The 21,757-nt window shown below is 48.8% G+C and overlaps 1 long non-coding RNA gene across 2 annotated transcripts; it reads left to right on the top strand.

Annotated features, from left to right (window-relative positions):
• Positions 1-200: 200 nt before the first annotated feature.
• Positions 201-13,651, top strand: LOC127926209 (uncharacterized). 2 transcript variants are annotated; one of them, XR_008123576.1, is made up of 3 exons: positions 201-315; positions 5,430-5,527; positions 13,518-13,651. It is a non-coding gene; the product is annotated as an uncharacterized LOC127926209 (long non-coding RNA). The 2 variants fall into 2 exon arrangements; XR_008123577.1 differs by lacking the exon at positions 13,518-13,651 and adding an exon at positions 13,329-13,450.
• The last annotated feature ends 8,106 nt before the right edge of the window (positions 13,652-21,757 follow it).

The following is a 21,757-nucleotide window of genomic DNA, read 5'->3' as shown; positions in this document are numbered from 1 at the left end:
GTATTCTGCCACTGTGTACTCTCTGTTTAGGGTCAGTCACAGTGGTCAGGTATTCTGCCACTCTCTGTTTAGGGTCAGTCACAGTGGTCAGGTATTCTGCCACTCTCTGTTTAGGGTCAGTCACAGTGGTCAGGTACTCTGCCACTCTCTGTTTAGGGTCAGTCACAGTGGTCAGGTATTCTGCCACTCTCTGTTTAGGGTCAGTCACAGTGGTCAGGTATTCTGCCACTGTGTACTCTCTGTTTAGGGCCAGTCACAGTGGTCAGGTATTCTGCCACTGTGTCCTCTCTGTTTAGGGTCAGTCACAGTGGTCAGGTATTCTGCCACTGTGTACTCTCTGTTTAGGGTCAGTCACAGTGGGCAGGTATTCTGCCACTGTGTACTCTCTGTTTAGGGTCAGTCACAGTGGTCAGGTATTCTGCCACTGTGTACTCTCTGTTTAGGGTCAGTCACAGTGGTCAGGTATTCTGCCACTCTCTGTTTAGGGTCAGTCACAGTGGGCAGGTATTCTGCCACTCTCTGTTTAGGGTCAGTCACAGTGGGCAGGTATTCTGCCACTCTCTGTTTAGGGTCAGTCACAGTGGTCATGTATTCTGCCACTGTGTACTCTCTGTTTAGGGTCAGTCACAGTGGTCAGGTATTCTGCCACTGTGTACTCTCTGTTTAGGGTCAGTCACAGTGGTCAGGTATTCTGCCACTGTGTACTCTCTGTTTAGGGCCAGTCACAGTGGTCAGGTATTCTGCCACTCTCTGTTTAGGGTCAGTCACAGTGGTCAGGTATTCTGCCACTCTCTGTTTAGGGTCAGTCAGGTATTCTGCCACTGTGTACTCTCTGTTTAGGGTCAGTCACAGTGGTCAGGTATTCTGCCACTGTGTCCTCTCTGTTTAGGGTCAGTCACAGTGGTCAGGTATTCTGTGTGTTTAGGGTCAGTCACAGTGGTCAGGTATTCTGCCACTGTGTACTCTCTGTTTAGGGTCAGTCACAGTGGTCAGGTATTCTGCCACTCTGTACTCTCTGTTTAGGGTCAGTCACAGTGGTCAGGTATTCTGCCACTCTGTACTCTCTGTTTAGGGCCAGTCACAGTGGTCAGGTATTCTGCCACTGTGTACTCTCTGTTTAGGGTCAGTCACAGTGGTCAGGTATTCTGCCACTCTGTACTCTCTGTTTAGGGCCAGTCACAGTGGTCAGGTATTCTGCCACTCTCTGTTTAGGGTCAGTTACAGTGGTCAGGTATTCTGCCACTGTGTACTCTCTGTTTAGGGTCAGTCACAGTGGTCAGGTATTCTGCTACTGTGTTCTCTCTGTTTAGGGTCAGTCACAGTGGTCAGGTATTCTGCCACTGTGTCCTCTCTGTTTAGGGTCAGTCACAGTGGTCAGGTATTCTGCCACTCTGTACTCTCTGTTTAGGGCCAGTCACAGTGGTCAGGTATTCTGCCACTGTGTACTCTCTGTTTAGGGTCAGTCACAGTGGTCAGGTATTCTGCCACTGTGTACTCTCTGTTTAGGGTCAGTCACAGTGGTCAGGTATTCTGCCACTGTGTACTCTCTGTTTAGGGCCAGTCACAGTGGTCAGGTATTCTGCCACTCTCTGTTTAGGGTCAGTCACAGTGGTCAGGTATTCTGCCACTCTCTGTTTAGGGTCAGTCAGGTATTCTGCCACTGTGTACTCTCTGTTTAGGGTCAGTCACAGTGGTCAGGTATTCTGCCACTGTGTCCTCTCTGTTTAGGGTCAGTCACAGTGGTCAGGTATTCTGTGTGTTTAGGGTCAGTCACAGTGGTCAGGTATTCTGCCACTGTGTACTCTCTGTTTAGGGTCAGTCACAGTGGTCAGGTATTCTGCCACTCTGTACTCTCTGTTTAGGGTCAGTCACAGTGGTCAGGTATTCTGCCACTCTGTACTCTCTGTTTAGGGCCAGTCACAGTGGTCAGGTATTCTGCCACTGTGTACTCTCTGTTTAGGGTCAGTCACAGTGGTCAGGTATTCTGCCACTCTGTACTCTCTGTTTAGGGCCAGTCACAGTGGTCAGGTATTCTGCCACTCTCTGTTTAGGGTCAGTTACAGTGGTCAGGTATTCTGCCACTGTGTACTCTCTGTTTAGGGTCAGTCACAGTGGTCAGGTATTCTGCTACTGTGTTCTCTCTGTTTAGGGTCAGTCACAGTGGTCAGGTATTCTGCCACTGTGTCCTCTCTGTTTAGGGTCAGTCACAGTGGTCAGGTATTCTACCACTGTGTCCTCTCTGTTTAGGGTCAGTCACAGTGGTCAGGTATTCTGCCACTCTGTACTCTCTGTTTAGGGCCAGTCACAGTGGTCAGGTATTCTGCCACTGTGTACTCTCTGTTTAGGGTCAGTCACAGTGGTCAGGTATTCTGCCACTCTGTACTCTCTGTTTAGGGCCAGTCACAGTGGTCAGGTATTCTGCCACTCTCTGTTTAGGGCCAGTCACAGTGGTCAGGTATTCTACCACTGTGTCCTCTCTGTTTAGGGCCAGTCACAGTGGTCAGGTATTCTGCCACTGTGTACTCTCTGTTTAGGGTCAGTCACAGTGGTCAGGTATTCTGCCACTGTGTTCTCTCTGTTTAGGGTCAGTCACAGTGGTCAGGTATTCTACCACTGTGTCCTCTCTGTTTAGGGTCAGTCACAGTGGTCAGGTATTCTGCCACTGTGTTCTCTCTGTTTAGGGTCAGTCACAGTGGTCAGGTATTCTGCCACTCTGTGCTCTCTGTTTAGGGCCAGTCACAGTGGTCAGGTATTCTGCCACTGTGTACTCTCTGTTTAGGGTCAGTCACAGTGGTCAGGTATTCTGCCACTATGTACTCTCTGTTTAGGGCCAGTCACAGTGGTCAGGTATTCTGCCACTCTGTACTCTCTGTTTAGGGCCAGTCACAGTGGTCAGGTATTCTGCCACTGTGTTCTCTCTGTTTAGGGCCAGTCACAGTGGTCAGGTATTCTGCCACTGTGTTCTCTCTGTTTAGGGTCAGTCACAGTGGTCAGGTATTCTGCCACTCTCTGTTTAGGGCCAGTCATAGTGGTCAGGTATTCTGCCACTCTCTGTTTAGGGCCAGTCACAGTGGTCAGGTATTCTGCCGCTGTGTTCTCTCTGTTTAGGGTCAGTCACAGTGGTCAGGTATTCTACCACTGTGTCCTCTCTGTTTAGGGTCAGTCACAGTGGTCAGGTATTCTGCCACTCTGTACTCTCTGTTTAGGGCCAGTCACAGTGGTCAGGTATTCTGCCACTGTGTACTCTCTGTTTAGGGTCAGTCACAGTGGTCAGGTATTCTGCCACTCTGTACTCTCTGTTTAGGGCCAGTCACAGTGGTCAGGTATTCTGCCACTCTCTGTTTAGGGTCAGTCATAGTGGTCAGGTATTCTGCCACTCTCTGTTTAGGGTCAGTCACAGTGGTCAGGTATTCTGCCACTGTGTACTCTCTGTTTAGGGTCAGTCACAGTGGTCAGGTATTCTGCCACTGTGTACTCTCTGTTTAGGGTCAGTCACAGTGGTCAGGTATTCTGCCACTCTCTGTTTAGGGTCAGTCACAGTGGTCAGGTATTCTGCCACTGTGTACTCTCTGTTTAGGGTCAGTCACAGTGGTCAGGTATTCTGCCACTGTGTACTCTCTGTTTAGGGCCAGTCACAGTGGTCAGGTATTCTGCCACTGTGTACTCTCTGTTTAGGGTCAGTCACAGTGGTCAGGTATTCTGCCACTGTGTACTCTCTGTTTAGGGTCAGTCACAGTGGTCAGGTATTCTGCCACTGTGTACTCTCTGTTTAGGGTCAGTCACAGTGGTCAGGTATTCTGCCACTCTCTGTTTAGGGTCAGTCACAGTGGGCAGGTATTCTGCCACTCTCTGTTTAGGGTCAGTCACAGTGGGCAGGTATTCTGCCACTCTCTGTTTAGGGTCAGTCACAGTGGTCATGTATTCTGCCACTGTGTACTCTCTGTTTAGGGTCAGTCACAGTGGTCAGGTATTCTGCCACTGTGTACTCTCTGTTTAGGGTCAGTCACAGTGGTCAGGTATTCTGCCACTGTGTACTCTCTGTTTAGGGCCAGTCACAGTGGTCAGGTATTCTGCCACTCTCTGTTTAGGGTCAGTCACAGTGGTCAGGTATTCTGCCACTCTCTGTTTAGGGTCAGTCAGGTATTCTGCCACTGTGTACTCTCTGTTTAGGGTCAGTCACAGTGGTCAGGTATTCTGCCACTGTGTCCTCTCTGTTTAGGGTCAGTCACAGTGGTCAGGTATTCTGTGTGTTTAGGGTCAGTCACAGTGGTCAGGTATTCTGCCACTGTGTACTCTCTGTTTAGGGTCAGTCACAGTGGTCAGGTATTCTGCCACTCTGTACTCTCTGTTTAGGGTCAGTCACAGTGGTCAGGTATTCTGCCACTCTGTACTCTCTGTTTAGGGCCAGTCACAGTGGTCAGGTATTCTGCCACTGTGTACTCTCTGTTTAGGGTCAGTCACAGTGGTCAGGTATTCTGCCACTCTGTACTCTCTGTTTAGGGCCAGTCACAGTGGTCAGGTATTCTGCCACTCTCTGTTTAGGGTCAGTTACAGTGGTCAGGTATTCTGCCACTGTGTACTCTCTGTTTAGGGTCAGTCACAGTGGTCAGGTATTCTGCTACTGTGTTCTCTCTGTTTAGGGTCAGTCACAGTGGTCAGGTATTCTGCCACTGTGTCCTCTCTGTTTAGGGTCAGTCACAGTGGTCAGGTATTCTACCACTGTGTCCTCTCTGTTTAGGGTCAGTCACAGTGGTCAGGTATTCTGCCACTCTGTACTCTCTGTTTAGGGCCAGTCACAGTGGTCAGGTATTCTGCCACTGTGTACTCTCTGTTTAGGGTCAGTCACAGTGGTCAGGTATTCTGCCACTCTGTACTCTCTGTTTAGGGCCAGTCACAGTGGTCAGGTATTCTGCCACTCTCTGTTTAGGGCCAGTCACAGTGGTCAGGTATTCTACCACTGTGTCCTCTCTGTTTAGGGCCAGTCACAGTGGTCAGGTATTCTGCCACTGTGTACTCTCTGTTTAGGGTCAGTCACAGTGGTCAGGTATTCTGCCACTGTGTTCTCTCTGTTTAGGGTCAGTCACAGTGATCAGGTATTCTGCCACTCTCTGTTTAGGGCCAGTCACAGTGGTCAGGTATTCTGCCACTGTGTTCTCTCTGTTTAGGGTCAGTCACAGTGGTCAGGTATTCTACCACTGTGTCCTCTCTGTTTAGGGTCAGTCACAGTGGTCAGGTATTCTGCCACTCTGTACTCTCTGTTTAGGGCCAGTCACAGTGGTCAGGTATTCTACCACTGTGTCCTCTCTGTTTAGGGTCAGTCACAGTGGTCAGGTATTCTGCCACTCTGTACTCTCTGTTTAGGGCCAGTCACAGTGGTCAGGTATTCTACCACTGTGTCCTCTCTGTTTAGGGTCAGTCACAGTGGTCAGGTATTCTGCCACTGTGTTCTCTCTGTTTAGGGCCAGTCACAGTGGTCAGGTATTCTGCCACTGTGTTCTCTCTGTTTAGGGCCAGTCACAGTGGTCAGGTATTCTGCCACTCTCTGTTTAGGGCCAGTCACAGTGGTCAGGTATTCTGCCACTGTGTTCTCTCTGTTTAGGGTCAGTCACAGTGGTCAGGTATTCTGCCACTCTGTGCTCTCTGTTTAGGGCCAGTCACAGTGGTCAGGTATTCTGCCACTGTGTACTCTCTGTTTAGGGTCAGTCACAGTGGTCAGGTATTCTGCCACTATGTACTCTCTGTTTAGGGCCAGTCACAGTGGTCAGGTATTCTGCCACTCTGTACTCTCTGTTTAGGGCCAGTCACAGTGGTCAGGTATTCTGCCACTGTGTTCTCTCTGTTTAGGGCCAGTCACAGTGGTCAGGTATTCTGCCACTGTGTTCTCTCTGTTTAGGGTCAGTCACAGTGGTCAGGTATTCTGCCACTCTCTGTTTAGGGCCAGTCATAGTGGTCAGGTATTCTGCCACTCTCTGTTTAGGGCCAGTCACAGTGGTCAGGTATTCTGCCGCTGTGTTCTCTCTGTTTAGGGTCAGTCACAGTGGTCAGGTATTCTACCACTGTGTCCTCTCTGTTTAGGGTCAGTCACAGTGGTCAGGTATTCTGCCACTCTGTACTCTCTGTTTAGGGCCAGTCACAGTGGTCAGATATTCTGCCACTGTGTACTCTCTGTTTAGGGTCAGTCACAGTGGTCAGGTATTCTGCCACTCTGTACTCTCTGTTTAGGGCCAGTCACAGTGGTCAGGTATTCTGCCACTCTGTTTAGGGCCAGTCACAGTGGTCAGGTATTCTGCCACTCTCTGTTTAGGGTCAGTTACAGTGGTCAGGTATTCTGCCACTGTGTACTCTCTGTTTAGGGTCAGTCACAGTGGTCAGGTATTCTGCCACTGTGTACTCTCTGTTTAGGGTCAGTCACAGTGGTCAGGTATTCTGCCACTCTCTGTTTAGGGTCAGTCACAGTGGTCAGGTATTCTGCCACTGTGTACTCTCTGTTTAGGGTCAGTCACAGTGGTCAGGTATTCTGCCACTGTGTACTCTCTGTTTAGGGCCAGTCACAGTGGTCAGGTATTCTGCCACTCTGTACTCTCTGTTTAGGGTCAGTCACAGTGGTCAGGTATTCTGCCACTGTGTACTCTCTGTTTAGGGCCAGTCACAGTGGTCAGGTATTCTGCCACTCTCTGTTTAGGGCCAGTCACAGTGGTCAGGTATTCTGCCACTCTCTGTTTAGGGTCAGTTACAGTGGTCAGGTATTCTGCCACTGTGTACTCTCTGTTTAGGGTCAGTCACAGTGGTCAGGTATTCTGCCACTGTGTACTCTCTGTTTAGGGTCAGTCACAGTGGTCAGGTATTCTGCCACTCTCTGTTTAGGGCCAGTCACAGTGGTCAGGTATTCTGCCACTATGTACTCTCTGTTTAGGGCCAGTCACAGTGGTCAGGTATTCTGCCACTCTCTGTTTAGGGCCAGTCACAGTGGTCAGGTATTCTGCCACTCTGTACTCTCTGTTTAGGGCCAGTCACAGTGGTCAGGTATTCTGCCACTGTGTACTCTCTGTTTAGGGTCAGTCACAGTGGTCAGGTATTCTGCCACTCTCTGTTTAGGGTCAGTCACAGTGGTCAGGTATTCTGCCACTGTGTACTCTCTGTTTAGGGTCAGTCACAGTGGTCAGGTATTCTGCCACTGTGTACTCTCTGTTTAGGGCCAGTCACAGTGGTCAGGTATTCTGCCACTCTGTACTCTCTGTTTAGGGTCAGTCACAGTGGTCAGGTATTCTGCCACTGTGTACTCTCTGTTTAGGGCCAGTCACAGTGGTCAGGTATTCTGCCACTCTCTGTTTAGGGCCAGTCACAGTGGTCAGGTATTCTGCCACTCTCTGTTTAGGGTCAGTTACAGTGGTCAGGTATTCTGCCACTGTGTACTCTCTGTTTAGGGTCAGTCACAGTGGTCAGGTATTCTGCCACTGTGTACTCTCTGTTTAGGGTCAGTCACAGTGGTCAGGTATTCTGCCACTCTCTGTTTAGGGCCAGTCACAGTGGTCAGGTATTCTGCCACTATGTACTCTCTGTTTAGGGCCAGTCACAGTGGTCAGGTATTCTGCCACTCTCTGTTTAGGGCCAGTCACAGTGGTCAGGTATTCTGCCACTCTGTACTCTCTGTTTAGGGTCAGTCACAGTGGTCAGGTATTCTGCCACTCTGTACTCTCTGTTTAGGGCCAGTCACAGTGGTCAGGTATTCTGCCACTCTCTGTTTAGGGCCAGTCACAGTGGTCAGGTATTCTGCCACTCTCTGTTTAGGGTCAGTTACAGTGGTCAGGTATTCTGCCACTGTGTACTCTCTGTTTAGGGTCAGTCACAGTGGTCAGGTATTCTGCCACTGTGTTCTCTCTGTTTAGGGTCAGTCACAGTGGTCAGGTATTCTGCCACTCTCTGTTTAGGGTCAGTCACAGTGGTCAGGTATTCTGCCACTGTGTTCTCTCTGTTTAGGGTCAGTCACAGTGGTCAGGTATTCTGCCACTGTGTACTCTCTGTTTAGGGCCAGTCACAGTGGTCAGGTATTCTGCCACTGTGTTCTCTCTGTTTAGGGTCAGTCACAGTGGTCTGGTATTCTGCCTCTGTGTACTCTCTGTTTAGGGTCAGTCACGGTGGTCAGGTATTCTGCCACTGTGTACTCTCTGTTTAGGGCCAGTCACAGTGGTCAGGTATTCTGCCACTCTCTGTTTAGGGTCAGTCACAGTGGTCAGGTATTCTGCCACTCTCTGTTTAGGGTCAGTCAGGTATTCTGCCACTGTGTACTCTCTGTTTAGGGTCAGTCACAGTGGTCAGGTATTCTGCCACTGTGTCCTCTCTGTTTAGGGTCAGTCACAGTGGTCAGGTATTCTGTGTGTTTAGGGTCAGTCACAGTGGTCAGGTATTCTGCCACTGTGTACTCTCTGTTTAGGGTCAGTCACAGTGGTCAGGTATTCTGCCACTCTGTACTCTCTGTTTAGGGTCAGTCACAGTGGTCAGGTATTCTGCCACTCTGTACTCTCTGTTTAGGGCCAGTCACAGTGGTCAGGTATTCTGCCACTGTGTACTCTCTGTTTAGGGTCAGTCACAGTGGTCAGGTATTCTGCCACTCTGTACTCTCTGTTTAGGGCCAGTCACAGTGGTCAGGTATTCTGCCACTCTCTGTTTAGGGTCAGTTACAGTGGTCAGGTATTCTGCCACTGTGTACTCTCTGTTTAGGGTCAGTCACAGTGGTCAGGTATTCTGCTACTGTGTTCTCTCTGTTTAGGGTCAGTCACAGTGGTCAGGTATTCTGCCACTGTGTCCTCTCTGTTTAGGGTCAGTCACAGTGGTCAGGTATTCTACCACTGTGTCCTCTCTGTTTAGGGTCAGTCACAGTGGTCAGGTATTCTGCCACTCTGTACTCTCTGTTTAGGGCCAGTCACAGTGGTCAGGTATTCTGCCACTGTGTACTCTCTGTTTAGGGTCAGTCACAGTGGTCAGGTATTCTGCCACTCTGTACTCTCTGTTTAGGGCCAGTCACAGTGGTCAGGTATTCTGCCACTCTCTGTTTAGGGCCAGTCACAGTGGTCAGGTATTCTACCACTGTGTCCTCTCTGTTTAGGGCCAGTCACAGTGGTCAGGTATTCTGCCACTGTGTACTCTCTGTTTAGGGTCAGTCACAGTGGTCAGGTATTCTGCCACTGTGTTCTCTCTGTTTAGGGTCAGTCACAGTGATCAGGTATTCTGCCACTCTCTGTTTAGGGCCAGTCACAGTGGTCAGGTATTCTGCCACTGTGTTCTCTCTGTTTAGGGTCAGTCACAGTGGTCAGGTATTCTACCACTGTGTCCTCTCTGTTTAGGGTCAGTCACAGTGGTCAGGTATTCTGCCACTCTGTACTCTCTGTTTAGGGCCAGTCACAGTGGTCAGGTATTCTACCACTGTGTCCTCTCTGTTTAGGGTCAGTCACAGTGGTCAGGTATTCTGCCACTCTGTACTCTCTGTTTAGGGCCAGTCACAGTGGTCAGGTATTCTACCACTGTGTCCTCTCTGTTTAGGGTCAGTCACAGTGGTCAGGTATTCTGCCACTGTGTTCTCTGTTTAGGGCCAGTCACAGTGGTCAGGTATTCTGCCACTGTGTTCTCTCTGTTTAGGGCCAGTCACAGTGGTCAGGTATTCTGCCACTCTCTGTTTAGGGCCAGTCACAGTGGTCAGGTATTCTGCCACTGTGTTCTCTCTGTTTAGGGTCAGTCACAGTGGTCAGGTATTCTGCCACTCTGTGCTCTCTGTTTAGGGCCAGTCACAGTGGTCAGGTATTCTGCCACTGTGTACTCTCTGTTTAGGGTCAGTCACAGTGGTCAGGTATTCTGCCACTATGTACTCTCTGTTTAGGGCCAGTCACAGTGGTCAGGTATTCTGCCACTCTGTACTCTCTGTTTAGGGCCAGTCACAGTGGTCAGGTATTCTGCCACTGTGTTCTCTCTGTTTAGGGCCAGTCACAGTGGTCAGGTATTCTGCCACTGTGTTCTCTCTGTTTAGGGTCAGTCACAGTGGTCAGGTATTCTGCCACTCTCTGTTTAGGGCCAGTCATAGTGGTCAGGTATTCTGCCACTCTCTGTTTAGGGCCAGTCACAGTGGTCAGGTATTCTGCCGCTGTGTTCTCTCTGTTTAGGGTCAGTCACAGTGGTCAGGTATTCTACCACTGTGTCCTCTCTGTTTAGGGTCAGTCACAGTGGTCAGGTATTCTGCCACTCTGTACTCTCTGTTTAGGGCCAGTCACAGTGGTCAGATATTCTGCCACTGTGTACTCTCTGTTTAGGGTCAGTCACAGTGGTCAGGTATTCTGCCACTCTGTACTCTCTGTTTAGGGCCAGTCACAGTGGTCAGGTATTCTGCCACTCTCTGTTTAGGGCCAGTCACAGTGGTCAGGTATTCTGCCACTCTCTGTTTAGGGTCAGTTACAGTGGTCAGGTATTCTGCCACTGTGTACTCTCTGTTTAGGGTCAGTCACAGTGGTCAGGTATTCTGCCACTGTGTACTCTCTGTTTAGGGTCAGTCACAGTGGTCAGGTATTCTGCCACTCTCTGTTTAGGGTCAGTCACAGTGGTCAGGTATTCTGCCACTGTGTACTCTCTGTTTAGGGTCAGTCACAGTGGTCAGGTATTCTGCCACTGTGTACTCTCTGTTTAGGGCCAGTCACAGTGGTCAGGTATTCTGCCACTCTGTACTCTCTGTTTAGGGTCAGTCACAGTGGTCAGGTATTCTGCCACTGTGTACTCTCTGTTTAGGGCCAGTCACAGTGGTCAGGTATTCTGCCACTCTCTGTTTAGGGCCAGTCACAGTGGTCAGGTATTCTGCCACTCTCTGTTTAGGGTCAGTTACAGTGGTCAGGTATTCTGCCACTGTGTACTCTCTGTTTAGGGTCAGTCACAGTGGTCAGGTATTCTGCCACTGTGTACTCTCTGTTTAGGGTCAGTCACAGTGGTCAGGTATTCTGCCACTCTCTGTTTAGGGCCAGTCACAGTGGTCAGGTATTCTGCCACTGTGTACTCTCTGTTTAGGGCCAGTCACAGTGGTCAGGTATTCTGCCACTCTCTGTTTAGGGCCAGTCACAGTGGTCAGGTATTCTGCCACTCTGTACTCTGTTTAGGGCCAGTCACAGTGGTCAGGTATTCTGCCACTGTGTACTCTCTGTTTAGGGTCAGTCACAGTGGTCAGGTATTCTGCCACTCTCTGTTTAGGGTCAGTCACAGTGGTCAGGTATTCTGCCACTGTGTACTCTCTGTTTAGGGTCAGTCACAGTGGTCAGGTATTCTGCCACTGTGTACTCTCTGTTTAGGGCCAGTCACAGTGGTCAGGTATTCTGCCACTCTGTACTCTCTGTTTAGGGTCAGTCACAGTGGTCAGGTATTCTGCCACTGTGTACTCTCTGTTTAGGGCCAGTCACAGTGGTCAGGTATTCTGCCACTCTCTGTTTAGGGCCAGTCACAGTGGTCAGGTATTCTGCCACTCTCTGTTTAGGGTCAGTTACAGTGGTCAGGTATTCTGCCACTGTGTACTCTCTGTTTAGGGTCAGTCACAGTGGTCAGGTATTCTGCCACTGTGTACTCTCTGTTTAGGGTCAGTCACAGTGGTCAGGTATTCTGCCACTCTGTTTAGGGCCAGTCACAGTGGTCAGGTATTCTGCCACTATGTACTCTCTGTTTAGGGCCAGTCACAGTGGTCAGGTATTCTGCCACTCTCTGTTTAGGGCCAGTCACAGTGGTCAGGTATTCTGCCACTCTGTACTCTCTGTTTAGGGTCAGTCACAGTGGTCAGGTATTCTGCCACTCTGTACTCTCTGTTTAGGGCCAGTCACAGTGGTCAGGTATTCTGCCACTCTGTTTAGGGCCAGTCACAGTGGTCAGGTATTCTGCCACTCTCTGTTTAGGGTCAGTTACAGTGGTCAGGTATTCTGCCACTGTGTACTCTCTGTTTAGGGTCAGTCACAGTGGTCAGGTATTCTGCCACTGTGTACTCTCTGTTTAGGGTCAGTCACAGTGGTCAGGTATTCTGCCACTCTCTGTTTAGGGTCAGTCACAGTGGTCAGGTATTCTGCCACTGTGTACTCTCTGTTTAGGGTCAGTCACAGTGGTCAGGTATTCTGCCACTGTGTACTCTCTGTTTAGGGCCAGTCACAGTGGTCAGGTATTCTGCCACTCTGTACTCTCTGTTTAGGGTCAGTCACAGTGGTCAGGTATTCTGCCACTGTGTACTCTCTGTTTAGGGCCAGTCACAGTGGTCAGGTATTCTGCCACTCTCTGTTTAGGGCCAGTCACAGTGGTCAGGTATTCTGCCACTCTCTGTTTAGGGTCAGTTACAGTGGTCAGGTATTCTGCCACTGTGTACTCTCTGTTTAGGGTCAGTCACAGTGGTCAGGTATTCTGCCACTGTGTACTCTCTGTTTAGGGTCAGTCACAGTGGTCAGGTATTCTGCCACTCTCTGTTTAGGGCCAGTCACAGTGGTCAGGTATTCTGCCACTATGTACTCTCTGTTTAGGGCCAGTCACAGTGGTCAGGTATTCTGCCACTCTGTACTGTCTGTTTAGGGCCAGTCACAGTGGTCAGGTATTCTGCCACTCTGTACTGTCTGTTTAGGGCCAGTCACAGTGGTCAGGTATTCTGCCACTGTGTACTCTCTGTTTAGGGCCAGTCACAGTGGTCAGGTATTCTGCCACTCTGTACTGTCTGTTTAGGGTCAGTCACAGTGGTCAGGTATTCTGCCACTGTGTACTCTCTGTTTAGGGCCAGTCACAGTGGTCAGGTATTCTGCCACTCTGTACTCTCTGTTTAGGGTCAGTCACAGTGGTCAGGTATTCTGCCACTCTGTACTGTCTGTTTAGGGCCAGTCACAGTGGTCAGGTATTCTGCCACTCTCTGTTTAGGGCCAGTCACAGTGGTCAGGTATTCTGCCACTCTCTGTTTAGGGTCAGTTACAGTGGTCAGGTATTCTGCCACTGTGTACTCTCTGTTTAGGGTCAGTCACAGTGGTCAGGTATTCTGCCACTGTGTACTCTCTGTTTAGGGTCAGTCACAGTGGTCAGGTATTCTGCCACTCTCTGTTTAGGGCCAGTCACAGTGGTCAGGTATTCTGCCACTATGTACTCTCTGTTTAGGGCCAGTCACAGTGGTCAGGTATTCTGCCACTCTCTGTTTAGGGCCAGTCACAGTGGTCAGGTATTCTGCCACTCTGTACTCTCTGTTTAGGGTCAGTCACAGTGGTCAGGTATTCTGCCACTCTCTGTTTAGGGCCAGTCACAGTGGTCAGGTATTCTGCCACTCTCTGTTTAGGGCCAGTCACAGTGGTCAGGTATTCTGCCACTGTGTACTCTCTGTTTAGGGCCAGTCACAGTGGTCAGGTATTCTGCCACTGTGTACTCTCTGTTTAGGGCCAGTCACAGTGGTCAGGTATTCTGCCACTGTGTACTCTCTGTTTAGGGTCAGTCACAGTGGTCAGGTATTCTGCCACTCTCTGTTTAGGGCCAGTCACAGTGGTCAGGTATTCTGCCACTGTGTACTCTCTGTTTAGGGCCAGTCACAGTGGTCAGGTATTCTGCCACTGTGTACTCTCTGTTTAGGGCCAGTCACAGTGGTCAGGTATTCTGCCACTGTGTACTCTCTGTTTAGGGCCAGTCACAGTGGTCAGGTATTCTGCCACTATGTCCTCTCTGTTTAGGGCCAGTCACAGTGGTCAGGTATTCTGCCACTGTGTACTCTCTGTTTCTCTTCCTTTTAGGTGGTTGAAGAATTGAATGGCTCTTCTCTGGATTCCTATAATTGGCGGGTATCGGCCTAATTCTGCTCTGCATTATTTGGTGTTTTAGGTTAGGTTTCACGGAGGATATTCTTTGGTATCAATTTGGTGTTTGTCCCATTTTGTGAAGTCTTGGTTGGTGAGCAGACCTCACAACCATAAAGGGCAATGGGTTCTATAACTGATTCAAGTATTTATTTTGCCAGATCCTAATTGGTATGTGAAATTTTACGTTCCTTTTGATGACATAGAGGGCCCTTCTTGCCTTGTCTCTCAGCTCGTTCACAGCTTTGTGTAAGTTACCTGTGGCGCTGATGTTTAGGCCGAGGTATGTATAATTGTTTGTGTGCTCTAGGGCAACAGTGTCTAGATGGAATTTGTATTTGTGGTCCTGGACCTTTTATGGAACACATTCTTTAAAAAAAAATCTTACAGAGATTTACTGTCAGGGCCCAGGTCTGTCAGGGCCCAGGTCTGTCAGGGCCCAGGTCTGTCAGGGCCCAGGTCTGTCAGGGCCCAGGTCTGTCAGGGCCCAGGTCTGTCAGGGCCCAGGTCTGTCAGGGCCCAGGTCTGTCAGGGCCCAGGTCTGTCAGGGCCCAGGTCTGTCAGGGCCCAGGTCTGTCAGGGCCCAGGTCTGTCAGGGCCCAGGTCTGACAGGGCCCAGGTCTGTCAGGGCCCAGGTCTGTCAGGGCCCAGGTCTGTCAGGGCCCAGGTCTGTCAGGGCCCAGGTCTGTCAGGGCCCAGGTCTGTCAGGGCCCAGGTCTGACATTATCTGTGCATAAGATCTAGGTGCTGCTGTAGTCCCTCCTTGGTTGGGGACAGAAGCACCAGATCATCAGCAAACAGTAGACATTTGACCTCAGATTCCAGCAGGGTGAGGCCGGGTGCTGCAGACTGTTCTAGTGCCCTCGCCAATTCGTTGATATATATGTTGAGGAGGGTGGGGCTTAAGCTGCATCCCTGTCTCACCCCACAGCACTTTGGAAAGAAATGTGGGTTTTTTTTGCCAATTTTAACAGCACACTTGTTGTTTGTGTACATGGATTTTATAATGTCGTATGTTTTACCCCCAACACCACTTTCCATCAGTTTGTACAGCAGAGCCTCATGCCAAACTGAGTAGAAGGCTTTTTTGAAATCAACAAAGCATGAGAAGACTTTGCCTTTGCTTTGGTTTGTTTGGTTGTCAGTTAGGATGTGCAGGTTGAATACGTGGTCTGTCGTACGGTCATTTGGTAAAAAGCCAATTTGAAATATGATCAGTACATTGTTTTCACTGAGGAAATGTAGGAGTCTGCTGTTAATGATAATGCAGAGGATTTTCCCAAGGTGGCTGTTGACGCATATCCCACGGTAGTTATTGGGGTCACATTTCTCTTCACTTCTGTGGATTGGGGTGATCAGTCCTTGGTTCTAAATATTGGGGAAGATGCCAGAGCTGAGAATGATGTTAAAGAGTTTTAGAATAGCCAATTGGAATTTGTGGTCTGTATATTTTATAATTTCACTGAGGATACCATCAACACCACAGGCCTTTTTGAGTTGGAGGGTTTGTATTTTGTCCTGTGGTTCATTCAAGGTAATTGGAGAATCCAGTGGGTTCTGGAATCCAGTTTGTTCTGGAATCCATTGGGTTCTGGAATCCAGTTTGTTCTGGAATCCATTGGGTTCTGGAATCCAGTGGGTTCTGGAATCCAGTTTGTTCTGGAATCCATTGGGTTCTGGAATCCAGTTTGTTCTGGAATCCAGTTTGATCTGGTCTTTAATAGTTGATTCTAAGATTTGTATTTGACCATGTATATGTTTTTGCTGTTTGTTCTTTGCTATAGAGCCAATCAGATTGGAGAAGTGGTTTATCCAGACTTCTCTGGTTTGAATAGATAACTCTTCCTGTTGTTTGTTATAGAGCCAATCAGATTGGAGAAGTGGTTTATCCAGACTTCTCTGGTTTGAATAGATAACTCTTCCTGTTGTTTGTTATAGAGCCAATCAGATTGGAGAAGTGGTTTATCCAGACTTCTCTGGTTTGAATAGATAACTCTTCCTGTTGTTGTTTGTTATAGAGCCAATCAGATTGGAGAAGTGGTTTATCCAGACTTCTCTGGTTTGAATAGATAACTCTTCCTGTTGTTGTTTGTTTTCCAGTTTTCCCCAGAAGTGGTTAGAGTCTATATTATTATTATGATATATTTGTTGTTTGTTATAGAGCCAATCAGAGTGGAGAAGTGGTTTATCCAGACTTCTCTGGTTAGGATAGATACCTCTACATGTTGTTTGCTATAGAGCCAATCAGATTGGAGAAGTGGTTTACCCAGACTTCTCTGGTTAGGATAGATACCTCTACATGTTGTTTGTTATAGAGCCAATCAGATTGGAGAAGTGGTTTATCCAGACTTCTCTGGTTAGGATAGATACCTCTACATGTTGTTTGTTATAGAGCCAATCAGATTAAGTGGTTTAGACTTCTCTGGTTAGGATAGATAACTCTACATGTTGTTGTTTGTTATAGAGCCAATCAGATTGGAGAAGTGGTTTACCCAGACTTCTCTGGTTAGGATAGATACCTCTACATGTTGTTTGTTATAGAGCCAATCAGATTGGAGAAGTGGTTTAGAGACTTCTCTGGTTAGGATAGATAACTCTATGTTGTTGTTTGTTATAGAGCCAATCAGATTGGAGAAGTGGTTTACCCAGACGTCTCTGGTTAGGATAGATACCTCTACATGTTGTTTTTATAGAGCCAATCAGATTGGAGAAGTGGTTTACCCAGACTTCTCTGGTTAGGATAGATACCTCTACATGTTGTTTGTTATAGAGCCAATCAGATTGGAGAAGTGGTTTACCCAGACTTCTCTGGTTAGGATAGATACCTCTACATGTTGTTTGTTATAGAGCCAATCAGATTGGAGAAGTGGTTTACCCAGACTTCTCTGGTTAGGATAGATACCTCTACATGTTGTTTGTTATAGAGCCAATCAGATTGGAGAAGTGGTTTACCCAGACTTCTCTGGTTAGGATAGATAACTCTACATGTTGTTGTTTGTTATAGAGCCAATCAGATTGGAGAAGTGGTTTATCCAGACTTCTCTGGTTAGGATAGATACCTCTACATGTTGTTTGTTATAGAGCCAATCAGATTGGAGAAGTGGTTTATCCAGACTTCTCTGGTTAGGATAGATACCTCTACATGTTGTTTGTTATAGAGCCAATCAGATTGGAGAAGTGGTTTACCCAGACTTCTCTGGTTAGGATAGATACCTCTACATGTTGTTTGTTATAGAGCCAATCAGATTGGAGAAGTGGTTTACCCAGACTTCTCTGGTTAGGATAGATACCTCTACATGTTGTTTGTTATAGAGCCAATCAGATTGGAGAAGTGGTTTACCCAGACTTCTCTGGTTAGGATAGATAACTCTACATGTTGTTGTTTGTTATAGAGCCAATCAGATTGGAGAAGTGGTTTACCCAGACTTCTCTGGTTAGGATAGATACCTCTACATGTTGTTTGTTATAGAGCCAATCAGATTGGAGAAGTGGTTTACCCAGACTTCTCTGGTTAGGATAGATACCTCTACATGTTGTTTGTTATAGAGCCAATCAGATTGGAGAAGTGGTTTACCCAGACTTCTCTGGTTAGGATAGATACCTCTACATGTTGTTTGTTATAGAGCCAATCAGATTGGAGAAGTGGTTTACCCAGACTTCTCTGGTTAGGATAGATACCTCTACATGTTGTTTGTTATAGAGCCAATCAGATTGGAGAAGTGGTTTATCCAGACTTCTCTGGTTAGGATAGATACCTCTACATGTTGTTTGTTATAGAGCCAATCAGATTGGAGAAGTGGTTTACCCAGACTTCTCTGGTTAGGATAGATACCTCTACATGTTGTTTGTTATAGAGCCAATCAGATTGGAGAAGTGGTTTACCCAGACTTCTCTGGTTAGGATAGATACCTCTACATGTTGTTTGTTATAGAGCCAATCAGATTGGAGAAGTGGTTTATCCAGACTTCTCTGGTTAGGATAGATACCTCTACATGTTGTTTGTTATAGAGCCAATCAGATTGGAGAAGTGGTTTATCCAGACTTCTCTGGTTAGGATAGATACCTCTACATGTTGTTTGTTATAGAGCCAATCAGATTGGAGAAGTGGTTTACCCAGACTTCTCTGGTTAGGATAGATACCTCTACATGTTGTTTGTTATAGAGCCAATCAGATTGGAGAAGTGGTTTACCCAGACTTCTCTGGTTAGGATAGATACCTCTACATGTTGCTGTTTGTTATAGAGCCAATCAGATTGGAGAAGTGGTTTACCCAGACTTCTCTGGTTAGGATAGATACCTCTACATGTTGTTTGTTATAGAGCCAATCAGATTGGAGAAGTGGTTTACCCAGACTTCTCTGGTTAGGATAGATACCTCTACATGTTGTTTGTTATAGAGCCAATCAGATTGGAGAAGTGGTTTATCTGGTTAGGATAGATACCTCTACATGTTGTTTGTTATAGAGCCAATCAGATTGGAGAAGTGGTTTACCCAGACTTCTCTGGTTAGGATAGATACCTCTACATGTTGTTGTTTGTTATAGAGCCAATCAATTTGGAGAAGTGGTTTACCCAGACTTCTCTGGTTAGGATAGATACCTCTACATGCTGTTTGTTATAGAGCCAATCAGATTGGAGAAGTGGTTTATCTGGTTAGGATAGATACCTCTACATGTTGCCGTTTGTTTTCCAGTTTTCTCCAGAAGTGGTTAGAGTCTATTGATTCTTCAGATACATTGAGCTGATTTAATTTAATTCAAGTAGTGTGATTTTGCTGTGATCTGATAAGGGTGTCAGTGGGCTGACTGTGAACGCTCTGAGAGATTCTGGGTTGAGGTCAGTGATAACCAGACCACCAGACCTCTGTCTAGGTCTCTCTCCCTCCCCACTGTGAACACTGAGAGACTCTGGGTTGAGGTCAGTGATAACCAGACCACCAGACCTCTGTCTAGGTCTCTCTCCCTCCCCTCTGAGAGACTCTGGGTTGAGGTCAGTGATAACCAGACCACCAGACCTCTGTCTAGGTCTCTCTCCCTCCCCACTGTGAACACTGAGAGACTCTGGGTTGAGGTCAGTGATAACCAGACCACCAGACCTCTGTCTAGGTCTCTCTCCCTCCCCACTGTGAACACTGAGAGACTCTGGGTTGAGGTCAGTGATAACCAGACCACCAGACCTCTGTCTAGGTCTCTCTCCCTCCCCCACTGTGAACACTGAGAGACTCTGGGTTGAGGTCAGTGATAACCAGACCACCAGACCTCTGTCTAGGTCTCTCTCCCTCCCCACTGTGAACACTGAGAGACTCTGGGTTGAGGTCAGTGATAACCAGACCACCAGACCTCTGTCTAGGTCTCTCTCCTCCCCACTGTGAACACTGAGAGACTCTGGGTTGAGGTCAGTGATAACCAGACCACCAGACCTCTGTCTAGGTCTCTCTCCCTCCCCACCGCTCTGAGAGACTCTGGGTTGAGGTCAGTGATAACAGACCACCAGACCTCTGTCTAGGTCTCTCTCCCCTCCCCACCGCTCTGAGAGACTCTGGGTTGAGGTCAGTGATAACCAGACCACCAGACCTCTGTCTAGGTCTCTCTCCCTCCCCACTGTGAACACTGAGAGACTCTGGGTTGAGGTCAGTGATAACCAGACCACCAGACCTCTGTCTAGGTCTCTCTCCCTCCCCACTGTGAACACTGAGAGACTCTGGGTTGAGGTCAGTGATAACCAGACCACCAGACCTCTGTCTAGGTCTCTCCCTCCCCACTGTGAACACTGAGAGACTCTGGGTTGAGGTCAGTGATAACCAGACCACCAGACCTCTGTCTAGGTCTCTCTCCCCCCCAACGCTCTGAGAGACTCTGGGTTGAGGTCAGTGATAACCAGACCACCAGACCTCTGTCTAGGTCTCTCTCCCTCCCCACCGCTCTGAGAGACTCTGGGTTGAGGTCAGTGATAACCAGACCACCAGACCTCTGTCTAGGTCTCTCTCCCTCCCCACTGTGAACACTGAGAGACTCTGGGTTGAGGTCAGTGATAACCAGACCACCAGACCTCTGTCTAGGTCTCTCTCCCTCCCCACTGTGAACACTGAGAGACTCTGGGTTGAGGTCAGTGATAACCAGACCACCAGACCTCTGTCTAGGTCTCTCTCCCTCCCCACTGTGAACACTGAGAGACTCTGGGTTGAGGTCAGTGATAACCAGACCACCAGACCTCTGTCTAGGTCTCTCTCCTCCCCACTGTGAACACTGAGAGACTCTGGGTTGAGGTCAGTGATAACCAGACCACCAGACCTCTGTCTAGGTCTCTCCCTCCCCACTGTGAACACTGAGAGACTCTGGGTTGAGGTCAGTGATAACCAGACCACCAGACCTCTGTCTAGGTCTCCCTCCCTCCCCACTGTGAACACTGAGAGACTCTGGGTTGAGGTCAGTGATAACCAGACCACCAGACCTCTGTCTAGGTCTCCCTCCTCCCCACTGTGAACACTGAGAGACTCTGGGTGAGGTCAGTGATAACCAGACCACCAGACCTCTGTCTAGGTCTCCTCCCTCCCCACTGTGAACACTGAGAGACTCTGGGTTGAGGTCAGTGATAACCAGACCACCAGACCTCTGTCTAGGTCTCTCTCCCTCCCCACTCTGAGAGACTCTGGGTTGAGGTCAGTGATAACCAGACCACCAGACCTCTGTCTAGGTCTCTCCCTCCCCACTGTGAACACTGAGAGACTCTGGGTTGAGGTCAGTGATAACCAGACCACCAGACCTCTGTCTAGGTCTCTCTCCCTCCCCACTGTGAACACTGAGAGACTCTGGGTTGAGGTCAGTGATAACCAGACCACCAGACCTCTGTCTAGGTCTCTCTCCCTCCCCACTGTGAACACTGAGAGACTCTGGGTTGAGGTCAGTGATAACCAGACCACCAGACCTCTGTCTAGGTCTCTCTCCCTCCCCACTGTGAACTCTGAGAGACTCTGGGTTGAGGTCAGTGATAACCAGACCACCAGACCTCTGTCTAGGTCTCTCTCCCTCCCCACTCTGAGAGACTCTGGGTTGAGGTCAGTGATAACCAGACCACCAGACCTCTGTCTAGGTCTCTCTCTCCCCACTGTGAACACTGAGAGACTCTGGGTTGAGGTCATTGATAACCAGACCACCAGACCTCTGTCTAGGTCTCTCTCCCTCCCCACCGCTCTGAGAGACTCTGGGTTGAGGTCAGTGATAACCAGACCACCAGACCTCTGTCTAGGTCTCTCTCCCTCCCCACTGTGAACACTGAGAGACTCTGGGTTGAGGTCAGTGATAACCAGACCACCAGACCTCTGTCTAGGTCTCTCTCCTCCCCACTGTGAACACTGAGAGACTCTGGGTTGAGGTCAGTGATAACCAGACCACCAGACCTCTGTCTAGGTCTCTCCCTCCCCACTGTGAACACTGAGAGACTCTGGGTTGAGGTCAGTGATAACCAGACCACCAGACCTCTGTCTAGGTCTCTCTCCCTCCCCACTGTGAACACTGAGAGACTCTGGGTTGAGGTCAGTGATAACCAGACCACCAGACCTCTGTCTAGGTCTCTCTCCTCCCCACTGTGAACACTGAGAGACTCTGGGTTGAGGTCAGTGATAACCAGACCACCAGACCTCTGTCTAGGTCTCTCCCTCCCCACCGCTCTGAGAGACTCTGGGTTGAGGTCAGTGATAACCAGACCACCAGACCTCTGTCTAGGTCTCTCCCTCCCCACCGCTCTGAGAGACTCTGGGTTGAGGTCAGTGATAACCAGACCACCAGACCTCTGTCTAGGTCTCTCTCCCTCCCCACTGTGAACACTGAGAGACTCTGGGTTGAGGTCAGTGATAACCAGACCACCAGACCTCTGTCTAGGTCTCTCTCTCCCCACCGCTCTGAGAGACTCTGGGTTGAGGTCAGTGATAACCAGACCACCAGA

Source organism: Oncorhynchus keta, unplaced genomic scaffold (assembly GCF_023373465.1).
Source record: "Oncorhynchus keta strain PuntledgeMale-10-30-2019 unplaced genomic scaffold, Oket_V2 Un_contig_7170_pilon_pilon, whole genome shotgun sequence".
In the NCBI taxonomy this organism is placed as follows: Eukaryota; Metazoa; Chordata; class Actinopteri; order Salmoniformes; family Salmonidae; genus Oncorhynchus; species Oncorhynchus keta.
Note: the sequence above shows the minus strand (reverse complement) of the source record. Positions and strands in the feature narration are given on the sequence as shown.